This window comes from Bubalus bubalis, chromosome 12, assembly GCF_019923935.1.
Source record: "Bubalus bubalis isolate 160015118507 breed Murrah chromosome 12, NDDB_SH_1, whole genome shotgun sequence".
Lineage (NCBI taxonomy): Eukaryota > Metazoa > Chordata > Mammalia > Artiodactyla > Bovidae > Bubalus > Bubalus bubalis.
Window position 1 is genome coordinate 82,688,826 of NC_059168.1, and position 27,312 is coordinate 82,716,137.

Here is a 27,312-nt window from a genome sequence, read left to right on the forward strand (position 1 = left end):
GTTTTCTTTTCTTTCTGCATTTCCTCATTTATCTGATTACATTTATTCTTTGACTAAAGTTTTTGCTACAGACAAAACGCAGGCAGAGGACATGGGTGGGGGTCTACTCTGGAAAGGCCTCGTAGGGTCCTGCTTGGTTATATTCCCTCTACCACCACCCCCAACCCTGGGAAGACTCACATCTCATCACACTCTCCCCCCAAACTGTTCCCCTACTTCTTGCCCCTCTGTATACCCATAAAGAAGGACGGGCAGGCCCACTACCACTCAGGCTCCCCAGGGACCTCTAGGACAGCTGCTTCATCACTGCTGAAGGACCAGGTGCCACCAAGGACCACCTCAAGCCCAAGACTGAGTCACAAAAGCAGCTGGCTCACTTGCCTGGAGCACTGTCAGGTTCAAGGAGGAGGAGCAATTATTATTAATGTCAAGTGCTCTGCCTCCTGAGGAACAGATAAGCAAAATACAGACAAAATTTAAATCACCCTTAGGGAAACGCAAGTCTCACACCAGACTTTCTGAGGCCACTGGAGGAGCAAGCCTCCCTGTCCTTCCTGAACTTGCGAATGTCACCTTAAGGTCTTGATTGCGTAAGAGCTCCTGATGGGGAAATCTTTTATGATGCTACTTTATGCCGACAACAGCTCTAAATTAGAGGGTGCAGCTGACTGAAATGAGCTTAATTTTCCATACAAATGTGGGCTCTTGGAAAGAAATCACTTTTTTTCAGGTCAAAAATCTATTTTATCTCCCCTAATTAGGAGAATATGTAAAGCAAGAAAGGGGAATGGTGTTCAATTTGCCATAAAAAGCAAACCTAGTAGTTTATAAGATCACACTTTCCAAACAAGCTCCGGCCTATTAGAGGGGATCATACATAATTCAGTACCCACTTGCTACCTCATGGATCATGCAAATTCTCTCCAATTACACTTTGAAAAAAATGAGGTTCATCTTCCAGCTTTAAACAGGCTATTAGAAAAGGGGTAGATAGAAAAGCCAATGATTTAAAGTGGCATCACTGTGAATTTGAGACGGAGAGGCTTAAACGGAAGAGAGAAAATGCCTCAGTTCTGAGCCCCATTTTAAGATTGGAACCAGCAGTTCATAGACTGTTCACACCTCCATCTGTCTACTTCGCAAAGGTGCCTCTCCATCCAAAGTGAGAACCTTTCCATTGGGGGGTGCTTCTTGTTTCTGAAAAAGGGAAAGTGAAAGTCGCTCAGTTGTGTCAGACTCATTTCGACCCCTTGGACTGTACTCCATGTAATTCTCCAGGCCAGAATACTGGAGTGGATCATTTCAAATTGATCCTTCATGAGATTCTCTTCTTGGACCTTAGAGGTGTGTGTGTGTGCTTGTATGTTTGTGTGATGGGTGAGAGAGGAGGAGAGAGACAGACTTAGGCAGCTGAAGCTGCAATAACAAAGTGTGATACTGGGTGGCTTATACACAACAGACATTTATTCCTGACTGTTCTGGAGGCTGGAAGTCTGTGATCAGGGTAGCAGCATGGCCAGGTTCCGGTGAGGCCCTCTGCCAGGTTGCAGGCTCACATCTCATATCTTTACATGGCAGAAAGAGGAGTAATGAGCTGAGGTCCCTTTTATGAAGGCACCGATTTCATGCATAAAGGCTGCACCTCCATGACCTAAATTACCTCCCAAAGTCCCTACCTCCAAATACCATCAGACTGGTGATTTGAGGGTGGGGAGTGGACACACAAACATTTAGTCTATAACTAGAGCTCAGAGGAGGCAGGGTCAGTTTTGCCGGCTGAGATTGGCCCAACCAATTGTCCAGGTGTTGAGCATGGCCCTGTGGTCATCACGATGAGAAGAAGGAATCTGGGCAGGAAAGGTGCTGTAGAGAAAGTGGGGCTTGAACGAGGCCCTGGAAGACAGGAGATTGGGATGGGCACGGGGTAGGCAGCGTGCTGGGGAGGGGGCAACTGCTTGAGACAGACGCAGAGAGAACCGTGTGTCTGGCTAGTGGGAGGGGATGAAATTGCCCTCCGGCGGGGTTGGCACCTGGATATGGGCGGTGGGGGCCTGGGATGCTGTCCTAACAGAGGACTGTCCTGAGCCCTGTTCTCCACCGTGAGGCCACCTGTACATGAGGAGGAGGAGCATGCTGACCTTTGGCATTTGCTCCTGACCAGTTCTCTGGAGCCGCTCCAGCCGTGGGCTCTGAGGGGGAAATGGGGGGGCTGGGTGATCAATAAGCAGACCAGGCTGTGTGCCGCCGGGGAGTTTAAGGGAGGTAATTAAACAGACTTCTCAGGCAAGCGCCCGCACATGGGGATTAATTGCGATTTAAATAATGAAGCCTCCACGGATAAGTGAAATACACAAGAAGAGCTTTGCTGAGGGCCTGGCTGAGCAGGGGAGTCACAGCATAAGCACCAGTGGTGATGGCCAGTGGCAGGAGATGAGGCCCCCCCTTGGGCTCTTTGGGGGGCTCCCGGCTCCTCCAGCTCACGTGGGAGGCTCCTGAGAATGGGGTTCTCCATGTTTCCTGAGCCCCTTTGCCTTCCACCTTCAAGGTCTCACTGCAGCCTTAGCTCCTCCAGACTAAACTCCACCAGCCTCCACCTTCATCATCTTCTATTCTGGGTCCCTGGAGGGGAGAGGGGGCGCCTGGCCAGTCAGCCTCTCTGGGCTCTTTCCAGCTTGGCCAGGACTTAACTTCTTGAAAACACTCCCCAGCGGCGTCACCAAGCTTCGCATCAGTGAGGACTCAAGGCATTTCCCTAAGTGACTTTTCTAGCCTATTTCCTGTTCCCCTCAAGGCCTTTGGCTCCCTGATTCCACCTGTCCGCTACAGCTTGGAGCCTCGGTGCCTTTGCACCTCCAGGATGGCTTTGCCTCCCCAGGCTGCCTTCTAGGCCAGTTATATCTCCTCCATGAAAAAGCACCCGCCTGGCCTCCCCCAAACAATGAGAATCCCCCCTGCATTGCAGGCTGGTTCATTGTTGGAGGTCTTGGAGAGGATTGATGGTTGGTTGACCTCTGAGCTGGACCCAGGCTCCTCACCTCGTCCTAATCCTTGGAATGTCCTGCCCGCCAGTCAGTCCCAGAGCCATTTTGAAGGACACAGGCTTGAGAGAGCCCTGTGTGGTTGAGACCATCTGGGCTGAAGGTGTGACTGAGCCCAGGGAAGGCCGCTCTGTGCACTCAAGATGCTGGCGTCAGCTGCAGAGATCTACTCGTCTTGAGGCACCCAAGACCAGCCTGGTATGTACATTCTCTTGCTTACTAAACCTGCCACCCACCAGTCCGGGGTGGGTTGCCTGTTTCTTCGGCCTCTCCTTGCCGAGGGGCCAGTTTGGGATTTCAGCCCTGACTCCCCCGGTTTTGAACGAGCAGTGTGTCTCACCCCTTCTTCAGTTTCCCAGCTTCTTGGACGAGAGGCTGCCAGGCTCCACGCCCCACACTGTGAGCATCCTGTGACTGCGATGTTAGGGATGGGACCCTCAGCTAAAACCCCGGGGAACAAATGTGCTATGGAATTTAGCATTTTTCAGATTTTGGAAAGATTATGGTGCGTCTATTCTATATCATGTAACAGCTCCAGTAGGTTTGGAATAGTTTCCTGTGGTCAAACGTGTTTATGTTTCTGCTGCAAAAGGGGTAATGTTCGTCTTAAAAGGGATAAAGACAATATTTAGCTTCAGTTAAGTGCGGGTCAGGTTTTGACTGAGTAAGTCGAGAAAAAGTTTTCTGAGCTGAGGTTAAGGACTTGCCGACGTGGAATTCCCTTAGGTGCTCTCCAGGGATGCTGCCAGAGAGGAAGAGTTTGTTTAAACACTTTCCCAGGCAGCCTGGAGAGTGATTCAACCTTAGTTTGTGTCACATGGAACCATCCAAGTGGAGAAGATTTAGCTGAATGGGGAATTGCTTCTTCCATGGTGGCTCAGATGGTAAAGAATCTGCCTGTAAGGCAGGAGACCTGGGTTCAATCCCTGGGTCAGGAAGAGCCCCTGGAGAATTCCGTGGATAGAGGAGCCTAGTGGGCTACAGTCCATAGGGTCACAAAGAGTCGGACATGACTGAGGGACTGAACAACAACAACAGCAAAAGGTGTGTATGGAGCATTGGTGGCCTCATGAAATCCTTCTGGGACCACATGCATGTAGGCGTGTGGGTGGGGGAGGGGCTTCCAGGTGCCACAGGACAATGGCTGCAGTCCCAGCACGTGACTTGGGGAACCTCAGCATGTGACTTGTCTGGTTTTGGGGTGGTTCCCCTCTGAAACCACAGCTAGGATCACCTGTGTCTGATAACCCAGCCATTGCACTTTAAAGAGCAAAGCCGTCTGGAAAGGTCAGATGTAAGGATAGGTGCTTAATCGTTAGTCGTGTCCCAGGGATTGAACCTGGGTCTCCTACATTGCAGATGGATTTTTCTTTCTGTCTAAACCACCAAGGAAGCCCATGAGGATAAGTACAGGTGATTAAAAGAAAAAATATAAGTCTCTGGGTGAAACAGTAGAGATATTGAGGTGGGTCTTAAAAGAGGAATAGCATTAATATCTAGGAATCTAGGAATCCTGGCTGGGCCCAGGTAACCTAGATACCACCTCTCAAAGAAAATATAGATCTGCCTCCTCGCTGGGCCTCCATGGCTTTCAAGTCGCAGTTTCTAGGATTTATTGCAGGTCATTAACTGCTGTGCTATGACACGGGGAAGAAGTGAGAAGATTCAAGTAACAGCCGGGGCTGTTGAGAATAATTTGGCCTGTCTTTGTTGCTGGGAGTGTGCTGTTAAACCATTATCACCTGCTAATTCTCATGTAATTTGGGGGAGGAAAATTATTATCCATGTGGCAGGAATTTTTCAGTTAATTCTGTAGAGTCGGTCAGATTTTAAGTGATTGAGAGTTTGAGAGGCATTTCTTAGGTAAATTAGAATTAGCTAGGCAAGGCCCTGAGTCAGCATCCGCTATATAATTTGCCATCTAATGCAGAATGGAAATACAAGACCCTTCCTTCAAAAGTTCGTGGGTTTCAAGACGGTGAAATTGCAAAGCTTTGAAACAAGCTTGGGGCCCTTTTGAACCTGGTATCCCATGTCAACATGTGGGTTACATGTCCATGAAGCCAGCCCTGTACAGGGCCTCTGAGATCTTAGAAAAAGTACAGTTTCATAGAAAAATGAAGGAGCTGTATTCAAATCAGAGAAGCCTTGATCAGTTCCTAGTTTTGCATTCTATTAGTTTGATCGCTGAGAGAGACAGAGGCTCTATTTCTTCCTCTGTAAAAAAGAGTTACCAAATGAGGAGATGTGGGTTTGACCCCTGGCTTGGGAAGATCCCCTGGAGAAGGAAACTGCAGCCCATTCCAGTAGTCTTGCCTGGAGAATTCCATGGACAGAGGAGCCTGGCGGGCTACAGCCCATGGGGCTGCAAGAGTCAGACTCGGCTTAGTGAGTAAACCACCACCACTGTAGTGATGAAAACAAAGCTTGCAGAGCATTTAGCAGAGCACTGGGTATCTAACAAGAATTCAAGAAACCTTAGCTCTAAGCAGTGGTGCTCATGCCCAGGGGTATCCTCTTGCTCTCTCTTTGTCTCTCTTTGGCACCTTGCAGCTGCCTTCTAAATGCCAACACTTGCATTCCTAGGCTGGTGTGTCTTTCACCAGCTCCCAGAGCTCCCCAGTGGGATTAAGCCCTGCTCACTCCAGAGGTAACTGGGTTGATTACACAGTCCTGTTTGGCCACCTTCCCTTCCCTGTTGTCCTCCCCACTCCTCTAGCCTGCACCTGGTCTTAGGGACGGCTTCTGGGGGAGCCCTGTCTCTGATGAGAGCCCCCCCCTCCTTGGTGAGAGGGGTGAAGAAGATGCTAGAAAGTGGGGAATAGGGGTGCTGGACCCCTCAGCTGAGTCAGCGTTGAAAGGCTGTATCTGATCTGATGTAATAACCAAAGGGGAAACTGAGCGGGTGTGGGCTGACCCAGCAGCCACTGTGACTCAGAGTCCACCGGCGTGCTCTCCTCTAGGCTGCCTCAGTGGGGTGCCAGCTCCCAGGGGAAGGTCACTGGGCGACTCCACCTCTGCCATGAACGTCCTGGGCAGGAGCCCAAGAGTGATCCAGAGTCTCAGCACCCGATTCCTTCCTCCATTGCTTCAGGGCATTTGGGTGCTGTTGTTCCACGTAGGAGCCAGTGAAGCCCAGAACTCATCCTGGCCTCAGCCTTCGCAGGTTCTGACTGAGGCTGCCGTCCTGTAGCGTCCCTGGGTTGGAAGTAGTGCCACTGGGATCCTTGGTGGGGGGCATTCTTCAAGCTTGCCAGTGTTTATCTTGCAGCAGATATTTGAGTGTGGAGGGTTTCAAGATTTGTTGTCAGATTCTTTACTTTAAATCTCTACTTCACTCAGTCTTATGTGCCATATTCGCGGAACGGTTTTGGAAAGCTCTGTTTCATCTGTCTTGGTCCGCTGGGTTCTTTTGGTGTCATTTCCAGTCCTCACACACTCTTCCTTCTCCTTTCTTTCCTCCTTTTTTCCCTCCTCCTGTTGGGAAGAGGGTATAAGAAACCCCAGTCTTCTCTTACAGCAGCAGATATTAACCATTGTTATGCCATGGGTCCTTTAGTGGTCTGATGAAGCCTGAGGATCCCCTCTCAGAGCAAAGATTCTTAATGCATGAAACAATACACTAGGGTTACAAAAAGTAAACATAATTAATGTTTTATTATGCTTAAATATTATATCTATGCACCTATATATTGGACAGAGGAGCCTGGTATGTTCACAGTCCGTGGGGTGGTAAGAGTGAGACACGACTCAGTGACTAAACCACCACACCTATATATCTGTATATGTGGAGAAATATATATATATATATATATATATATATAATTTTTAAACCCTCAATTTGAGATCTAATACAATATGTGCATTGTTTTCATGAATTTAATAACCCAACGTTATATCTGGAATAGATATGATATCTTCCGTAAGTCTGAAGCAGCGGAGGGTGTGCATGATATTTTGATGTCTGCAACAACTGTAGAATATAAAGATATCTGCATGTCTATGGGTGGCAAAGCTGCTCTACTATTTATACCACTCTGGCTTGTTGCTTGCTTTCATAATCAAACGAAATGCTAAATTTCAATGAGAGATGAATGAAAATGAAGGTATAATTTTTTCCCCATTCATATTCTTAGAATGCCCAAATTCAATCATTGGACCTTGCTAAACATTTGTCCCAGAGTCCGAAGTGTACCCCAGCCCTTTCCTTGTTTGTCCACTCTTGCTCACCGTGATGAGGGGAACCATCTCAGCTTCCCTCCTCACAGAAGAACTGAGGCTGATTTCAGTGCATTGCAGGGCTGTTCCACTTCTGTTAACTGAGGACAAACCAGTATGACTCTTGGTCACGGCAGCTGTGGCAGCTCAGACGTTAGCTACAGAAGGGGTTTAAGGATTTTGGCTAAAATGCATCGAGAGAGAAAAGATGGATTAAACTTGTTCTTTAGGATGTTAAACCAGGTCACGATCCCAGGATGCAATTCCGCTAAAAACAAAGAGGGTCCACGAGGAGAACCAAACTCTCACAGTGGGAGACATATGGACTGGCTGAAAATCGACAAATAATTGTATCTCATCCCCATTTGGCTTTCTTGCAAGAAAGACGATGAATTAGATAGTGAGCAAAATTTTTGGCTGAGCGACACATAGATGTTCTCAAAGCCAGAAAAGAACAAAAGAGGTTGAGAGATGCTGTGAATAGGCCATTGGAGAGTGACAAAAGGCATCCTGTTGGGGGAAAGGTCATGTGCAGAAAGAAACAGACCCAGAAATACCGTGTGGGGATGGAAACAAAGCTCCAGGGGTTGGTGGTAGAGAAGAGGGAAGCTTTGCACTGCTATGATTACTCGCTCCCATGTTTTCTTAAAAACTGAAGTGATTTACAATATTACATTAGTTTCAAGTGTACAACATGGTAATTTAATATTTTTATAGATTATTCTCCACATAAACTTATTACAACATATTGGCCATATTCCTGTGCAGTACAGTATATCCTGATGTCCTGTTTACTTTACACAGAGTAGTTTATACCTCCTAATCCAGAACCCCCAGCTTGTCCCTCCAACTCCCCTCTCCCCACTAGTATCAACTAGTTTGTCTCGGTACCTGCAAGTCTGCTTTTGTCTTGTATATACTTTTGTATGTTTCATTTTTTAGATTTCACATATAAGCGATAATGGAGTATTTGTCTTTGACTTGTTTCACTAAGCATAATTCCTTCATAATTCCATTCACGTTGTTGCAAATGGCAGAACTTCATTCATTTCTATGACTAATATTCCATCAGGTAAATATGCCACATCATCTTTATCCATTCATCTGTTGATGAGCGCTTAAGTTGCTTCCGTATCTTGATGATTGTAAATAATGCTGCTGTGAAGCTTGGGGTCCATGAATATTTTCGAATTAGCGTTTTTGTTTTATTTGGGTATGACTGCAAGGAGATCCAACCAGTCCATCCTAAAGGAGATCAGTCCTGACTGTTCATTGGAAGGACTGATATTGAAGCTGAAACTCCAATACTTTGGTCACCTGATGCAGAGAGCTGACTCATTTGAAAAGACTCTGATGCTGGGAAAGACTCTGAAGGTGGGAGGAGAAGGGGAAGACAGAGGATGAGATGGTTGGATGGCATCACAAACTCAGTGGACATGAGTCTGAGTAAATTCCAGGCGTTGGTGATGGACAGGGAGGCCTGGCGTGCTGCAGTCCATAGGGTTGCAAAGAATAAGACATGACTGAGCGGCTGAACTGAACTGAACTGATACCTAGCAGAGGAATCGCTGGATATGAAGCCCTGCTCGCCTATGTAGGCGACACTGAAGCATAGAGTGTTGAAGTATAGTACCCTAGGGTTCTTGCTCTTGATGGGGATAATGCAAAGGAAACCTTTTGGGTTCAAATCCTTAAACCTTCACGTCACATCCAGGAACTTTCAGGGAACCATAAACCTCCCTGAGCCTCACTTTCATTGCCTGAAAAATAAGAAGACAATTCTATAATGCAGAGAGTTGTGAGGAGTTACCCATCTCTTCTTATCCCTAACACACCCGGAGTGGAAAGAACACAAGTGTGGAGTGGGACAGATGTGGTCATGTTATCTCTCTGAGCATCAGTCTCTTTGGCTGTAAAATGGGGATAAACAAATATTCACGTTGTAGGTGTGCTATGGGTATTAATCATGATAAAGATGGTTACTAACCAACACCCTGGCATGGAACAGGCATTGGATAATAAAAATGAAAGAAGGAATGTGTTCATTGTTAGTGTCTGCTAAGCTGCCTTGATTTCTCTAGTATAACCGGTACATACAGACTAAAAGAGGCCAGTTGGCTGATCCCTTGCCCTCTCACATTTCACCCCCTTGAAGGTGCCATACTTTAAATATTTTGGGTCATCCAAACCTCTAGGAATAGTTGCACCCCCTCCACCCTTCCCCATGGGTAACCAAGGAAGGCTTGAGAGTCAGGCATCCTGCATTCCTGTCCCAGCTCCTCCTTCCTGGCTGGTGAACTTTTGTTAGTTTTCTCATCTGCAAAAGGGGCAGCGATTTCTATTTGCAGAGGTGTGGGGATGGACAGTGTAAGTGGGACCCAGCAGGGGCTCAATTCCACAGAGAGCCTGGGGGGACAGCCTGCATTTGTGAACCAAGGACCCTTTGTTTTCTGCTCCCTAGTCCTGACCACAGCCAAATGCGCCAACATTGAGTGACTGGCAGCACTTCCAAGCCATATGGAAACGGATTCCTAAAAACACAGTCATTTTAAAGTATTGATATTAGTATTATTTTTATCACCAATAATCATGTCACAGTGGGTAAGAGTACCAACCTCAAAGTGGATTTGAGTACTAGCTCCGAGGGAGGTTAGCTTCAAGACCTTGAGCCAGTTACTTATCCTAAGTTTTAGGTTCCTCATTTGTAAATTACGGATAGTAACAGTCTCTACCTGGGAGGATTATTGTGGAGAAGAAAGGTGAGAAAGCAAATGAAATGCTTCAACAGAGTTGCTCGTGTTCAGTGCTTAATACACTTTGCTGTCTCATGCTTGTCATGTTCTTGTGGATTTGAGACTTCGCAGAGAAGCCAACCATGGTATGTAGCATTATTTTTGTGATGAAAATGACATCGGTGAAAATGCCTTCTAGCTCCCCCACCTTCCATCGAAAGTGGGGCTGGAGGTTTGTCCTGGGCTCTCAAACCTCATTCACAGCAAAGACCACCAGGGCCCAACTGTACACTAGCTTCCAGGGGCTTGTGGCATCGTCCACTTTACATTAACAAGCAGGACTGGGATGAGCTTCGTGGAGCAAAGTTGCCCCTGCTTTCGGCTCCCCCTGCCCCTTTTTACTGTGAGCCTTTCCCCGGCCTTGGGGCACCCCACACACTGTGCAGGACCCAAGAGGACCCCTGAGGGCAGGAGGATTTGGGGGAAACCTCACCACACCCTCTTCATACTCCCTGGAGGGGTCCCTGTCTCACCCTGATAAAGGGCAAATGCCCCATGGAGGGCTTGGTTCCTGTAGAAAGATGCCACACCTGGAGGCATGTGGACTACAGCAGCTGCCTAGGAATCTCGGTTGTTACCTGCTTAACAAATACAAAACCTTGACTATGCCCAGGCAGTGCTCTGAGTATTTTACAAAAGGTAACTGAAGTCATCCTAGAAGCCACAGAGTTCAGAGGTAAGTACTATGATCATCTGCATTGACTGTTGTTCAGTCACTAAGTTGTACGTGTCTGACTCCAACCCCATGGAATGCAGCACGCCAGGCTTCCCTGTCCTTGACCATCTCCCAGAGCTCAAACTCTTGTGCACTGAGTCAGTGATGCCATCCAACCTCTGTCATCCCCTTCTCCTCCTGCCTTCAATCTTTACCAGCCAGCATCGGGGTCTTTTCCAATGAGTCAGTTCTTCACATCAGGTGGCCAAAGTATTGGAGTTTCAGTTTCAGCATCAGTCCGTCCAATGAATATTCCGGGTTGAATTCCTTTATGATTGACTGATTGGATGTCCTTGCTGTCCAAGGAACTTTTAAGAGTCTTCTTCAGCACCACAGTTTGAAAGCATCCATCCTTTGGCACTCAGCCTTCTTTATGGTCCAATTCTCACATCGATACATGATTACTGGAAAAACCATAGCTCTGACTATACAAACCTTTGTTGGCAAAGTGTTGTCTGTGCTTTTTAATATGCTGTCTAGGTTTGTCATAGCTTTTCTTCCATTGACTGAGGAGGAAACAAAAGCCCATGGAGGTCAGATAACTGGTGCAGGATTCAGCTGAAGTCAGGGATGAGTCACATCCACGCCTTCCTTGGGAGCTCTTTTAAAGAAAGGGAGGCTGAGTTTCCCATGGGACCTTTGTGGAAGTGGAAGCACCTCCCACCCACATCCAGGGGAAAAAGCGGTGAAAAGTGGACTCAATTCCATCTCCTGGGGATGAGGGGCCAGGTCACATGCCCCCACAGACTCCAGCTGAAGCTCTTGACCAGACCTCTGCCCTGTCAGTATCTGAGCCTCCACGTCTTAAGACAGAAGGGGGCAGTCATATTGCCCACCACACAGGACTGGGGTGTGGATCGGTGGTGCTGCATGTATGTGGAAGACCTTGGTCCCTGAGACCCTGTGACTGTGCTCGTAGATGATAGGGGTTCCCTGTCAGGCAATCCCAGCTCCACCATAACGCCCCACTCTCAGACCTCCTGTGGCTGAATCGGAGAGCCTGCCCTCCCTTCTCTTCCTGCTCGGGACCCCAGGTGTGGCCAGAGCAAGAGGACCCCACTTTGCTGAGTCTGAATCCTCTTTATGATGAGTAACCCTCCAGGTCTGTCACTGGTTCTTCATCCCTCCTTCTGTCTCTAACTGTGCTTCTGTTTTTCTGGAACCCTGACTCCAAACCAGGGTCCCCCACTTCCTCTTTGTTTTCGTTATTCATTGCTGCTTAACAAACTTAACAACCCTGGCTTCCCAGGTGGCGCAGTTGGTAAAGAATCTGCCTGCCAATGTAGGAGACTCAGGTGACACAGGTTCAATCCCTGAGTCAGGAAGATCCCCTGGAAGAGGAAATAGTAACTCAATCCAGTATTCTTGCCTGGAAAATTCCATGGACAGAGGAGACTTGTGGGCTACAGTCCACAGGGTCATAAAGAGTTGGACATGACTGAAGCGACTTAGCATGCATACACGCTTAACAAGCTACCCCAGAACATCATGGCTGAAATCAACCATGTTTATGATTTCTGAGGATTCTGAAGGTCAGGAACTTGGACAGAGCATGGTGGGGATAGCTCAATCTGTCCCCTGTGATGTCTGCCAGGAACAGAACAAAGCAAACATCTTCTTTGCTTGTCTGGCCCCTTGGTTGGGAAGGCTTGGCTTGGCTGGGGTCATCTCTGCATCCACTCCACGTAGCCTTTCCTGGGCATCCCTCCAATAGGGCAGCAGATATTGTACATGGACCTGGAGGCCCAGGGTCCCCACGTCACAGATCAGGGTCTTCAGGGCTTACTGACACACTGGTCTGGAGCTAGCAGAGTGCCTGACCCACTGTCTTCCATTGGTTAAACCACGTCCCATGCAACTCAGATACGAGGAGGCAGGGAGAGAGGTCTAAGCAAGGTGGTGAGTGGGCAGCTGTGTCTTGGGGGTGACTTTGGAGTCCGGCCACCCCTTCTCTATCTCCTTTAATGATGACGATGATTGAGAACACACCTGCATGCTTGTTTCTACCCTACATGGAAACGTTCCCAAGACTTGCCACAGTGAATTTCACTGATAAACTGATGCTCACCCCAGCTGCTCCTGAAATTCCTGATTAGTGATTATCATTGGTAAGGAGAGTCTTGGTGATCAGTAGCCTCAGCCTCAGCTCAGGCCCTGGAGGTCGTCTCTGCTTTGGTGACAAGGTCAGATAAGCTTCCTGAGAGGCAGCGCCAGGGCAGCAAAGGATTTGGTTGAGTTCATAACAAATTGTTTCTTTTTTTCCCATTAATAAGACCTGTCCTTATAAACTCCGGGGACCATCTGCTGGCAGAACTCTGTGATCTTGCTTGTTCTCCTGCACAGTCCAGTCCCACCTGCTTGAAAGGCCTCCTGGGTGCCGGGCAGAATATCAAGACCTGCAAGTGCAAGGCCCTGCACCTGAGCACCTTCTGTCATTTTGAAAGAATAGAGGACTGGGGCAAACCCGGACACAGGTCGAGGGCTGGACCCTCGGGGAAGGGGTGAGGAGCTCAAAGCACAGATCATGTTGGCTGGGACAGCGTTTCCCAGACTGTGTTCCTAGTGACACCAGCCCCGAGGATGGGAAGTGGTGCTACGCTCCAGAGAGGGGTCCCTGACAATGAGTCTGGGAGAAGCACACATGCTACTGGTTTTCTTATGGCAAATCAGCACATCAGTATACCAAAGGCTCTGAGAAGGCCTGCAGTTAGGGAACAGGCCCGATCCTGCCTGAAAAATGTCCCCCCTGACTTAGTCAGAGATCCTCTCTCTCAGGGTATGTTTCAAGACCAGATTCTGGAAAGCTCACTTTGCGAGGACTTCCTCCAGAAAACCGGGAGGCCCTGACCTGCCCTTAGGTGCAGAGCAAAGAGCTGGGCTGGAGATGAGAAAAGCTGAGAGTCTGTGCAAGGTAGGGCCTGGAGCCCATGAGTCTGGGCAGGAGGCAGGGCAGATTCCAGAGGCTGACCTCGAATGCCCACGGCTTCATCTCTTGTCTGCCACAGAGGCCAGCCTGGGTTCCAGTGCAGCGATTTTTCGAGTGAGCTCTGTTGCCCCTGTAAGTGTGGTCTTGGGGACTGGACAGATTTCACCCAGACCTCCAAGCCCAAGTAACTGTGTGTGACCCCACCCTACCCAGCTCCAGATGACCACGTGTGCCCTGTGAGGTCGGATGAAATAGCAGGGGGCATGACTCCCTGGGTGGCATCTAAATGAAACACCACATTGAAAATTGGATGTTAGTGTTGGCTAGAGAAGACAGAAAAAAGAAAGCAAGAGAGAGGAAGAGAAAATAATCATTTGACTTTTTCAAATGTCCTTTGCTAGAATGATAGAATGTGTTTCACATTCATATTTAATGTGATTTTTTCTTTTTTTAATAAAAAATCCAACTTATATATATATATTAAAAGTACCCGAAAGATGGCTGGTTTAATTGCATTCTTAAAAAAAATATCCTGAGTTTTCATCAGCCAATGTGATGTAGTAAACCTTTTCCTCCATACCTTCTGTTGAGAGGTTAAAAAATAACTGGATGCGAGAGTATTTTGTAAACCATAAAGTGCTGTATATGTGTCAGTTATCGATATCTTACTGCTACTAATGATGCACTTTGTCAAGGGCTAAATGTTGATGTCACTCCCAAATTCATATTAGAAGCCTTGATCAATTACCTAATGTGAATATATTTGAAGGAGGAGGTGATAAAAGCTAAATGATGCCATAAGGATGGGGCCCTAGTCTGATAGGGCTGGAAATTTTAGAAGAAGAGGAAGAAACACAGATATCTCTTTCTTTCCATGAACCCTTAGAGGAAAAGCCATATAAGGATGTAGTGGGAAGGCGTCTGCACACCTGAAAGAGAGTTCTCACCAGAAACCAAATTGGCCAGCACCTTTATCTTGGACTTCCCAGCTTCCAAAACTGTGAAAAATAAATTTCTGTTGTTTAAGCCATCCTGTCTATGGTATTTTGTTATGACAGCCTGAGGTGACTGATAACCTGTCAAAGAAAATTTCCTTTTGAATCCTTGCTGGTCTCCATACTCTGTCAATGAAGAGCTGAACCATCATTCCAGTGGACTCAAAAACAAAACAAAACAAAAAAAAGCCCAAAGATAGCTGACCACTCTTAAGTATCCAGGAGAACTGATCTGATCACTTACCAGCCCATCTTGGCAACTCTCTGTGACGATGACCCTACAGCCTCTGATCACAAAAACTTGGTGTATTTTCTAGATGTGTGATGTTGCATGTGAGAAAATGTTATTTAATCTGCATTTCAACATCACACAGGAGCAAAAATTAGACCCTGGAGTATCTACATGTAGATGGTGACTAAATTAAAAAGCAGCTTTGGCCAAGGTCCTCAACTACTGTTTTACTTAGTGACTCATTGGACATGAGTTTGAACAAACTCCGGGAGATGGTGAAGGACAGGGAAGCCTGGTGTGCTGCAGCCCATGGGGTGGCAGAGTTGGACATGACTTAGCGACTGAACAATGATAACTGAGGCCCTAGGTTGGTAGCTCTATTATCAATTGTTATACAAAAGTTTGTACATCTTTGAGCCTGAAAAAATGTTGGCACACTTTTATATATCCTATCTTAAGTAGTGTAACCAAGTCTTCCCCAACAATACCGTGTGTGCACTTAGTCACTCAGTTGTGTCCGGCTCTTTGCAACCCCATTGACTGTAGCCTTCCAGGCTCCTTTGTCCATGGAGGTTCTCCAGGCAAGAATACTGGAGTGGGTTGCCATGCCCTCCTCCAGGGGATCTTCCCAAGCCAGGGATTGAACCCAGGTCTCCCACATTGCAGGCCAATTCTTTCCCATCTGAGACACCAGGGAAGCCCATATATGAATACCATATATGAAGTAAATTTGCCTAAGTAAGCAAACCTAGGTATAGATCCAACTATGGTATATTTTAGCATCAAATTTCCCAGGTAAGTGTTCCTATGTTGTGTGCATTTTTTTTTCCCTAGAGATTAAAACCATTTCCCCCAAATCTACAGTGGCAGAACTGGTTTTAGACACTGGCTGTCTCTGATTCTGAAATGAAATCAACTGTTTATTCATTAGAAGTCTATTTTTCATGTATATGTACTAAGTTTTTGGAGGTAGGACAAGCACTGGAGTATATAGTCCACTAAGACAGACCCTAATGGGAATATACACTTTTTAATTGAAAAAACTTAATTTTCATAGTAGTAGACGATGGATAAATATAAAGCCGGTAGTACTGTTTGCATTGCATATATATATATATATATATATATATATATGCAGCTCCTGCCTCCAATTCTCCCAAAGGCAAATATTTCCAGCTCTTTCAGCTACTTGTGGTATTTACTATCGTGTTTATGAAATACAACATATTTATTCCTCAATTTGGTTTTTTTGAGTTTTTTGTTTTGATTTGTTTTCTTCCATCTTTATTGAGACATAGTTGATATATAGCACTGTCCAGTTTAAGTTGTATAGCATATGACTGGACTTACAAACATCATGAAACAATGACCACTATAATTTTAGTGAACATCCATCATCTCTCATAAGATACAAAATTAAGGAAATAGAAAATAAACTTTTTCTTTGTGATCAGAATTCTTAGGATTTACTGTCAAATTTATATATAGGATACAGCAGTGTTAATTTATATTTATTATTTTGTACATTATATCTCTAATAATTTCTCTATAACTGAAAGTTTGTACTTTTTGATTACCTTCATCCAATTCCCCACCCCCACCTCTGGTAATCACAAATCTAATCTCTTCTTCTATGAATTATTTTTTTTATCTGTTTTTGAAATATGAGTGACAAGAATACACAGAAGAATTGTACAAAAAAGATGTTCACGACCCAGATAATCATGATGGTGTCATCACTGACCTAGAGCCAGACATCCTGGAATGTGAAGTCAAGTGGGCCTTAGAAAGCATCACTACCAACAAAGCTAGTGGAGGTGATGGAATTCCAGTTGAGCTATTCCAAATCCTGAAAGATGATGCTGTGAAAGTGCTGCACTCAATATGCCAGCAAATTTGGAAAACTCAGCAGTGGCCACAGAACTGGAAAAGGTCACTTTTCATTCCAATCCCAAAGAAAGGCAATGCCAAAGAATGCTCAAACTACCGCACAATTGCACTCATCTCACATGCTAGTAAAGTAATGCTCAAAATTCTCCAAGCCAGGCTTCAGCAATATGTGAACCGTGAACTTCCAGATGTTCAAGCTGGTTTTAGAAAAGGCAGAGGAACCAGAGAGCAAATTGCCAACATCTGCTGGATCATGGAAAAAGCAAGAGAGTTCCAGAAAAACATCTATTTCTGCTTTATTGACTATGCCAAAGCCTTTGAGTGTGTGGATCACAATAAACTGTGGAAAATTCTGAAAGAGATGGGAATACCAGACCACCTGACCTGCCTCTTGAGAAACCTGTATGCAGATCAGACAGCAACAGTTAGAACTGGACATGGAACAACAGACTGGTTCCAAATAGGAAAAGGTGTTCGTCAAGGCTGTATATTGTCACCCTGTTTATTTAACTTATATGCAGAGTACATCATGAGAAACACTGGACTGGAAGAAACACAAGCTGGAATCAAGATTGCTGGGAGAAATATCAATAACCTCAGATATGCAGATGACACCACCCTTATGGCAGAAAGTGAAGAGGAACTCAAAAGCCTCTTGATGAAAGTGAAAGTGGAGAGTGAAAAAATTGGCTTAAAGCTCAACATTCAGAAAACGAAGATCATGGCATCTGGTCCCACCACTTCACGGGAAATAGATGGGAAAACAGTGGAAACAGTGTCAGACTTTATTTTTCTGGGCTCCAAAATCACTACAGATGGTGATTGCAGCCATGAAATTAAAAGACGCTTACTCCTTGGAAGGAAAGTTATGACCAACCTAGATAGCATATTCAAAAGCAGAGACATTACTTTGCCAACAAAGGTTCATCTAGTCAAGGCTATGGTTTTTCCTGTGGTCATGTATGGATGTGAGAGTTGGACTGTGAAGAAGGCTGAGCGCCAAAGAATCGATGCTTTTGAAGTGTGGTGTTGGAGAAGACTCTTGAGAGTCCCTTGGACTGCAAGGAGATCCAACCAGTCCATTCTGAAGGAGATCAGCCCTGGGATTTCTTTGGAAGGAATGATGCTAAAGCTGAAACTCCAGTACTTTGGCCACCTCATGTGAGGGTGAGGAAAAGACTCTGATGCTGGGAGGGATTGGGGGCAGGAGGAGAGGGGATGACAGAGGATGAGATGGCTGGATGGCATCACTGACTCGATGGACGTGAGTCTGAGTGAACCCCGGGAGTTGGTGATGGACAGGGAGGCCTGGCATGCTGCGATTCATGGGGTTGCAAAGAGTCGGACACGACTGAGCGACTGATCTGATCTGATCTGATCTGATAACACTATGCTAATTCTTGGTAGACTAGGATGATTTGATATGTCTGAACATTTCTTTTTTTTTTTTTAATTTAATTTTATTTTTTAAACTTTACATAATTGTATTAGTTTTGCCAAATATAAAAATGAATCCGCCACAGGTATACATGTGTTCCCCATCCTGAACCCTCCTCCCTCCTCCCTCCCTATTCCATCCCTCTGGGTCGTCCCAGTGCACCAGCCCCAAGCATCCAGTATCGTGCATCGAACCTGGACTGGCAACTCGTTTCATACATGATATTTTACATGTTTCAATGCCATTCTCCCAAATCTTCCCACCCTCTCCCTCTCTCTCAGAGTCCATAAGACTGTTCTATACATCAGTGTCTCTTTTGCTGTCTCGTACACAGGGTTATTGTTACCATCTTTCTAAATTCCATATATATGCATTAGTATACTGTATTGGTGTTTTTCTTTCTGGCTTACTTCACCCTGTATAATAGGCTCCAGTTTCATCCACCTCATTAGAACTGATTCAAATGTATTCTTTTTAATGACTGAGTTGTACTCCATTGTGTATATGTACCACAGCTTTCTTATCCATTCATCTGCTGATGGACATCTAGGTTGCTTCCATGTCCTGGCTATTATAAACAGTGCTGCGATGAACATTGGGGTACACGTGTCTCTTTCCCTTCTGGTTTCCTCAGTGTGTATGCCCAGCAGTGGGATTGCTGGATCATAAGGCAGGTCTATTTCCAGTTTTTTAAGGAATCTCCACACTGTTCTCCATAGTGGCTGTACTAGTTTTCATTCCCACCAACAGTGTAAGAGGGTTCCCTTTTCTCCACACCCTCTCCAGCATTTATTACTTGTAGACTTTTGGATCGCAGCCATTCTGACTGGTGTGAAATGGTACCTCATAGTGGTTTTGATTTGCATTTCTCTGATAATGAGTGATGTTGAGCATCTTTTCATGTGTTTGTTAGCCATCTGTATGTCTTCTTTGGAGAAATGTCTATTTAGTTCTTTGGCCCATTTTTGATTGGGTCATTTATTTTTCTGGAGTTGAGCTGTAGGAGTTGCTTGTATATTCTCGAGATTAGTTGTTTGTCAGTTACTTCATTTGCTATTATCTTCTCCCATTCTGAAGGCTGTCTTTTCACCTTGCTAATAGTTTCCTTTGATGTGCAGAAGCTTTTAAGGTTAATTAGGTCCCATTTGTTTATTTTTGCTTTTATTTCCAATATTCTGGGAGGTGGGTCATAGAGGATCCTGCTGTGATGTATGTCAGAGAGTGTTTTGCCTATGTTCTCCTCTAGGAGTTTTATAGTTTCTGGTCTTACGTTTAGATCTTTAATCCATTTTGAGTTTATTTTTGTGTATGGTGTTAGAAAGTGTTCTAGTTTCATTCTTTTACAAGTGGTTGACCAGTTTTCCCAGCACCACTTGTTAAAGAGATTGTCTTTAATGTATTGTATATTCTTGCCTCCTTTGTCAAAGATAAGGTGTCCATATGTGCGTGGATTTATCTCTGGGCTTTCTATTTTGTTCCATTGATCTATATTTCTGTCTTTGTGCCAGTACCATACTGTCTTGATAACTGTGGCTTTGTAGTAGAGCCTGAAGTCAGGTAGGTTGATTCCTCCAGTTCCATTCTTCTTTCTCAAGATCGCTTTGGCTATTCGAGGTTTTTTGTATTTCCATACAAATTGTGAAATTATTTATTCTAGCTCTGTGAAGAATACTGTTGGTAGCTTGATAGGGGTTGCATTGAATCTATAGATTGCTTTGGGTAGTATACTCATTTTCACTATAGTGATTCTTCCAATCCATGAACATGGTATATTTCTCCATCTGTTAGTGTCCTCTTTGATTTCTTTCACCAGTGTTTTATAGTTTTCTATATATAGGTCTTTAGTTTCTTTAGGTAGATATATTCCTAAGTATTTTATTCTTTCCGTTGCAATGGTGAATGGAATTGTTTCCTTAATTTCTCTTTCTGTTTTCTCATTATTAGTGTATAGGAATGCAAGGGATTTCTGTGTGTTGATTTTATATCCTGCAACTTTACTATAGTCATTGATTAGTTCTAGTAATTTTCTGGTGGAGTCTTGAGGGTTTTCTATGTAGAGGATCATGTCATCTGCAAACAGTGAGAGCTTTACTTCTTCTTTTCCAATTTGGATTCCTTTTATTTCTTTTTCTGCTCTGATTGCTGTGGCCAAAACTTCCAAATCTATGTTGAATAGTAATGGTGAAAGTGGGCACCCTTGTCTTGTTCCTGACTTTAGAGGAAATGCTTTCAATTTTTCACCATTGAGGATAATGTTTGCTGTGGGTTTGTCATATATAGCTTTGATTATGTTGAGGTATGTTCCTTCTATTCCTGCTTTCTGGAGAGTTTTGATCATAAATGGATGTTGAATTTTGTCAAAGGCTTTCTCTGCATCTATTGAGATAATCATATGGTTTTTATTTTTCAATTTGTTAATGTGGTGTATTACATTGATTGATTCACAGATATTGAAGAATCCTTGCATCCCTGGGATAAAGCCCACTTGGTCATGGTGTATGATCTTTTAATGTGTTGTTGGATTCTGATTGCTAGAATTTTGTTAAGGATTTTTGCATCTATGTTCATCAGTGATATTGGCCTGTAGTTTTCTTTTTTTGTGGGATCTTTGTCAGGTTTTGGTATTAGGGTGATGGTGGCCTCATAGAATGAGTTTGGAAGTTTACCATCCTCTGCAATTTTCTGGAAGAGTTTGAGCAGGATAGGTGTTAGCTCTTCTCTAAATTTTTGATAGAATTCAGCTGTGAAACCGTCTGGACCTGGGCTTTTGTTTGCTGGAAGATTTTTGATTACAGTTTCAATTTCCATGCTTGTGATGGGTCTGTTAAGATTTTCTATTTCTTCCTGGTCGAGTTTTGGAAAGTTGTACTTTTCTAAGAATTTGTCCATTTCTTCCATGTTGTCCATTTTATTGGCATATAATTGTTGATAGTACTCTCTTATGATCCTTTGTATTTCTGTGTTGTCTGTTGTGATCTCTCCATTTTCATTTCTAATTTTATTGATTTGATTTTTCTCCCTTTGTTTCTTGATGAGTCTGGCTAATGGTTTTTCAATTTTATTTCTCCTTTCAAAAAACCAGCTTTTGGTTTTGTTGATTTTTGCTATGATCTCTTTTGTTTCTTTTGCATTTATTTCTGCTCTAAGTTTTAAGATTTCTTTCCTTCTACTAACCCTGGGGTTCTTCATTTCTTCCTTTTCTAGTTGCTTTAGGTGTAGAGTTAGGTTATTTATTTGACTTTTGTCTTGTTTCTTGAGGTGTGCCTGTATTGCTATGAACTTTCCCCTTAGGACTGCTTTTACCGTGTCTCACAGGTTTTGGGTTGTTGTGTTTTCATTTTCATTCATTTCTATGCAAATTTTGATTTCTTTTTTGATTTCTTCTGTGATTTGTTGGTTATTCAGCAGCGTGTTGTTCAGCCTCCATATGTTGGAATTTTTAATAATTTTTCTCTTGTAATTGAGATCTAATCTTACTGCATTGTGGTCAGAAAAGAAGCTTGGAATTATTTCTATTTTTTTGAATTTACCAAGGCTAGCTTTATGGCCCAGGGTGTGATCTATCCTGGAGAAGGTTCCATGTGCACTTGAGAAAAAGGTGAAATTCATTGTTTTGGGATGAAATGTCCTATAGATATCAATTAGGTCTAACTGGTCTATTGTATCGTTTAAAGTTTGTGTTTCCTTGTTAATTTTCTGTTTAGTTGATCTATCCATAGGTGTGAGTGGGGTATTAAAGTCTCCCACTATTATTGTGTTATTGTTAATTTCTCCTTTCATACTTGTTAGCATTTGTCTTACATACCGCGGTGCTCCCGTGTTGGGTGCATATATATTTATAATTGTTATATCTTCTTCTTGGATTGATCCTTTGATCATTATGTAGTGACCATCTTTGTCTCTTTTCACAGTCTTTGTTTTAAAGTCTATTTTATCTGATATGAGTATTGCTACTCCTGCTTTCTTTTGGTCCCTATTTGCATGGAAAATCTTTTTCCAGCCCTTCACTTGATATGTCTGAACATTTCAAAATGATCACCATAAGTCTAGTTACTACCATCTGTCACCATACAGAGATACTACATAACTGTTGACTGTATTCCCTACATTGTACATTTCATAGCTGTGTCTTATTTATTTTGTAACTGAAAGTTTGTACCTCTTAGTTTTCCTTACCTCCCCATCTTCCTCCCCTCTGGCAACCACCTGTTTATTCTCTGTTTTTATGACTCTGCTTTCATTTAATTACCTTTGTTCATTTCTGTTTTCAGTTTCACATATATGTGAAATCATACAGCGTTTATCTTTTTCTGTCTGATATACCCTCTAGGTCCATTCATGTTGTTGCAGATGGCAAAGTTTCATTTGTTTTATGGCTAATATTCCATTATGTATATATACCAAATCATCTTTATCCATTCATCTATTTCTTCCAAGTCTTAGCTACTATAAATAATGCTGCAATGAACTTAAGGGTACATATATCTTTTTGCAGTAGTGTTCTTATTTTCTTTGGTTAAATACTCAGGAGTGGAATTACTGGATTGTATAATAGTTCTGTTTTTAATTTGTTGAGGAATCTCCATAGTGTATTCCACAGCAGCTGTACCAATTTACATTAGCACTAACAGTGCATATATATTCTACAGAATGTAGTGCAGTTATAATTTTGCATTCCACGTTGCCTCATTTTTTATGTGAAACTAGCGTTCTTGAACTCTCAGAAGGAAGGCCAGTTTTGGAAAGTTTTTCTAAGTTTATGGCTAAAGGGTTCCTACTGTTTTTGTGAAAGTACACTTAATACTTTTAAGTGTTAAACATGGCTCACTCTGTTCTCCTTAAACATGGCTCACTCTGTTCTCCTTATTCAGTTTTATCTAGACCTCATTTTTTCCTTTCCCTTATTGTCCTTCTCAAGGAGGGCTCTGTTCCCAGCACTTTTCTTCAATGTGGCATTTTTTTCCCCCTGGAATGGATCCTTGACTCCTTAATTCTAAGAATTCACAGGGCACAAATTACTTCATCCCCCTCACAGCATAGAGACAGCACCATGCACTCACTTGCTATTAAACTGTGTGAATCCCTCTCAGTTCTAACTGTCACAACAAATTGGCACCCAAGCTCTCTAGTGACTATTTGTTGGTCATTTTGTATTCCTCAGGTCCACCAACTACTCCACTTCTTCCTTCTGCTCAGATGCTGGTAGCCGTCACGTCTTATAAACTGTGGATTGTCCTCACCCGTAATCCTGAATATTCATTGGAAGGGCTGATGCTGAAGCTGAAACTCCAATACTTTGGCCACCTGATGCGAAGAGCTGACTTATTTGAAAAGACCCAAATGCTGGGAAAGATTGAAGGTGGGAAGAGAAGGGGATGACAGAGGATGAGATGGTTTGATGGCATAACTGACTCAATGGACATGAATTTGAGTAAACTCTGGGAGTTGGTGATGAACAGGGAGGCCTGGGGTGCTGCAGTCCTTGGGGCTGCAAAGAGTCAGACATGACTGAGCAACTGAACTGACTGAATGACTGACCTGTAATCTGGAGTTCTCAGGGGACCTCATCGCCTAGTTTTGTTGTCGAAGTTTTAGTTTTTGCTACCTTAGTTTCTCTATGTGTTTTTAGAGGGATGCTTTGGGAGGGAAAATAACCACACTGATCTCACTGCCATCTTCCCAGAATTCTATACTATATCTCAAGAGTATTTCATGTCACTTTAAGACATTATCCAGGAGAAGGCAAGGGCACCCCACTCCAGTACTCTTGCCTGGAAAATCCCATGGAGAGGAGCCTCATGGGCTGTAGTCCATGGGGTTGCTAAGAGTCAGACACGACTGAGCGACTTCACTTTCACTTTTCACTTTCATGCATTGGAGAAGGAAATGGCAACCCACTCCAGTGTTCTTGCCTGGAGAATCCCAGGGACGGGGGAGCCTGGTGGGCTGCTGTCTATGGGGTCACACAGAGTCGGACACGACTGAAGCGACTTAGCAGCAGCAGCAGCAAGACATTATCTGCCGGGGTCCAGCCCCAGCTGATCCAGGGTATTCGATGACTTTCCTTTGGCTTTCTTACAGTTCAGTGCCCGCCCATTGACTTTTACTCCCTCCATTCTGCCAATAAATTAGTCCCAATAAAGTCAGTATGTATTACCATATATTATTCAAATAACATAGTATGTTCATGTTTATTTCTTATACATATTTTTTAGGGATTTCTTTTTCCCTGAAAATTATTCTGGGATTATTAATTATATGGATATGTATATACTTTGTTTTTCTTTTTTCCTTTCCTGCTGTTAACATTATCTGTGCCCTGTAAGTTCTTTAGTTTGGCCCTCATCCTTTATGCTAGAAGCTTTCCTCAAACTTCTACTTACCTCTAGTTGTCTTCTCATATTTAAGAGGGGATTTGAAAGTGAAATGGAGTTTTCTCTGTGGATTTGTGTTGAGGAGAGAGCTTGTCAACAAATGGAACTGCTGCAAACTCACCCTTTCACCTTTCATTGGGATACCCCAGCTGTTTTATGATCAGATCTTTCCTTTCCAGTGATTCCATTCCCCAGAGGAGTGTCCTCTAATCTCCTGGGTGGGCAGAGAAAGGGGTCAGCGGACTCCTATATTTGGTCTCAGTATTTGTACTGAGTCTACACAGACTCAGTAATGCCCCTGCTTATAGCCTCTGATCCTTACTCTGGCAAACAGGCTGAAACTTCTCTGGTTCCATTTCTACTGAACTTTGTCTTGGTTCCTATCCATCTTTGTGCATTTAGGCATGAGGACTTTACATGTACTACTCTCCATCAGCATATGTATTAAATCTTGGTAGAGCTTGTTTTTATTTTGTTAAGAAAAATTATAAACATAATTCTAATATTTCCTTCCCATACCAAAACAAATCTTGTATACCACTCCCCCCAAGGTCTGTGCATCTGATCTGTAGAATGAATGCCTGGAAAGAAGGGAAACCTTCTTAGAGTAAGGCAGTAGCAACTTCCAATCCTATGTAGACTTTTCCCTTTCTTCTCTGTCTTGAGCCTTATCAGAGGACTTTGTCCCTCCACCTCCTGGGTTCCCATAAATGTTTGTCTCTACAGTCCTTGGGTGCAGCTGCCTTTAGCCTCTCCTCCAGCTTCAGAAATTGACTCCTCTTATTTCCAATGATATCCTTTACTTGTCTCTTTGTCTCTCTGGATTCATGTTTTAAAAACTGTTTTACTGTCATTTTAATGAATTTTTGAGGGGAAAAGGGATGGACACCTGTGTTCCATCTGCCAGAAATACATTTTAACAATTAGCAATTAATGTAAACAGGAAAGCATATATGTTTAAACAACTGAAGTACTTTAAAAACCTCATAGCATCTTAGGATGTATTTGTTCATGAGAGCGTCTCATGAGATAAGTAGCAGAGATTATTATCCTCCTGGTGTGGGGCAAGGTTGAGACCTAGAGCAGTGATGTGATACAGCAGTGGACCAGGGTCAGACAGAAACGTACAATATCTAGTTGTTACGGTTGTCAGTTTAACCCACATACTGGCCATGAACTCAAGGAATATATTCTGCACTTTTCCAAGAATGGCAGTTCTGTGGAATTCAAGCATGTTATTGCTTATTGGCGGACACTAAAGTCTATAATACACAGAAGGGACCTTGTTTTGTATGAGCAGAGGTTTTTTGTTGGCAGTAGAAATGTAAACACGACCCTTCTAATGCATTTTTAATAGTCTCTATTTCTGGACATTAGCCAAAGTTTGCATCTTTAGCAGTAACAGATTTGCCATGTGGGCCAATTCCTCCCTTAAGAATTCTTCTAAAGATCTGAATTTAACCCCAACCGTTTCCTTTATTTCCTTGTTCCAGGGAATTGATTCTCTGGCCTGTGGGTTCTGAGGTCTGTGTAGAGGGGTATTTACTCAGCTGTAATTGATTGAGTTGCCTTGGTCAGTGTATAGGTTGATGTTATTCTCTACCTTAACCTCACTTGGCTGGATGTTGACTTTAAAACTCTCTGACACAGACTGAAAACATGACTGCTTCCTTCATGTTCCTTATTCACAGGTAGTATTTTCAGCCTGACAGGTTATAGACAATCAATTATAAATTTCAAAACCATAAACTCCACACGGGTAGGTATATTACTTGTTGTGTGCATGCGTGCTAAGTCACTTCAGTTGTGTCTGACTCTGCTACCCTATGGAATATAGCCCACCAGGCTCCTCTGTCCATGGAATTTTCCAGGCAAGAATACCGGAGTGGGTCACCATGCCCTCCTCCAGGGGATCTTTGTAGGTAGTAATATCTTTGTCCTTGTCCCAGGTCAGGTCTAGGCAAGCTTTCTTCCTCTGTCACTATCTTTCCCCCCATCTCCCTGGAGTTCCCTTACTCTAATACGGTCACTCTATCTTTCCTGAACCAGGTGCATTTAGACATTAGAAGGATATAAGTAACTCATCATCTATTTTTTGCAGGGATGGAGTGGTGGTTCAGCACCCAGTCTTCCTTGCCGAATTGATAAATAAAAGCAAGATGGTCACGGAAAAACAAAGATTTTGTGCAAGACAAACCTGGGTGTGTATTCCATATCTGTCCTTACAAGCTATAGGAGCCTAGGTGAGTCATTCACCTTCTATGAGCCTCAGTGTACTTAAGGAGAGAAAATGATTATATCCTCAGTTTTGAGTGGTCCAAAAATTAAATGAGGTAAATTAAAAATGCCTAGCATACACTTACTTATAAAGTTAAGCATATGCTTACCAAATGACCCAACAATTTGACTCCTTGGAAGCTACCCAAGAGAAAAGGAACAAGTGTCTACACAAACGTAAACACAAATATTGGTAAATTTTACTAATAATGACTTCAAGTGGAAATGACCCAAAGGTCCGTCAATGGGCCAATGAATAAGCAAATTATGATATATTCCTACAATGAAATTCTACTCAGCAGTGAAAAGAATGAACTGTTGATACATGCTGCTGCTGCTGCTAAGTCGCTTTAGTCGTGTCCGACTCTGTGCGACCCCATAGACAGCAGCCCTCCAGGCTCCCCAGTCCCTGGGATT

At 43.8% G+C, this 27,312-nt stretch overlaps 1 long non-coding RNA gene across 2 annotated transcripts; it reads left to right on the forward strand.

The window, feature by feature from the left end:
- Positions 1 to 27,312, forward strand: LOC123328614. 2 transcript variants are annotated; one of them, XR_006543545.2, is made up of 3 exons: positions 698 to 3,236; positions 23,406 to 23,603; positions 26,720 to 27,312. It is a non-coding gene; the product is annotated as an uncharacterized LOC123328614 (long non-coding RNA). The 2 variants fall into 2 exon arrangements; XR_006543544.2 differs by lacking the exons at positions 23,406 to 23,603; positions 26,720 to 27,312 and adding an exon at positions 13,037 to 14,706 and having other exon boundaries at positions 1 to 3,236.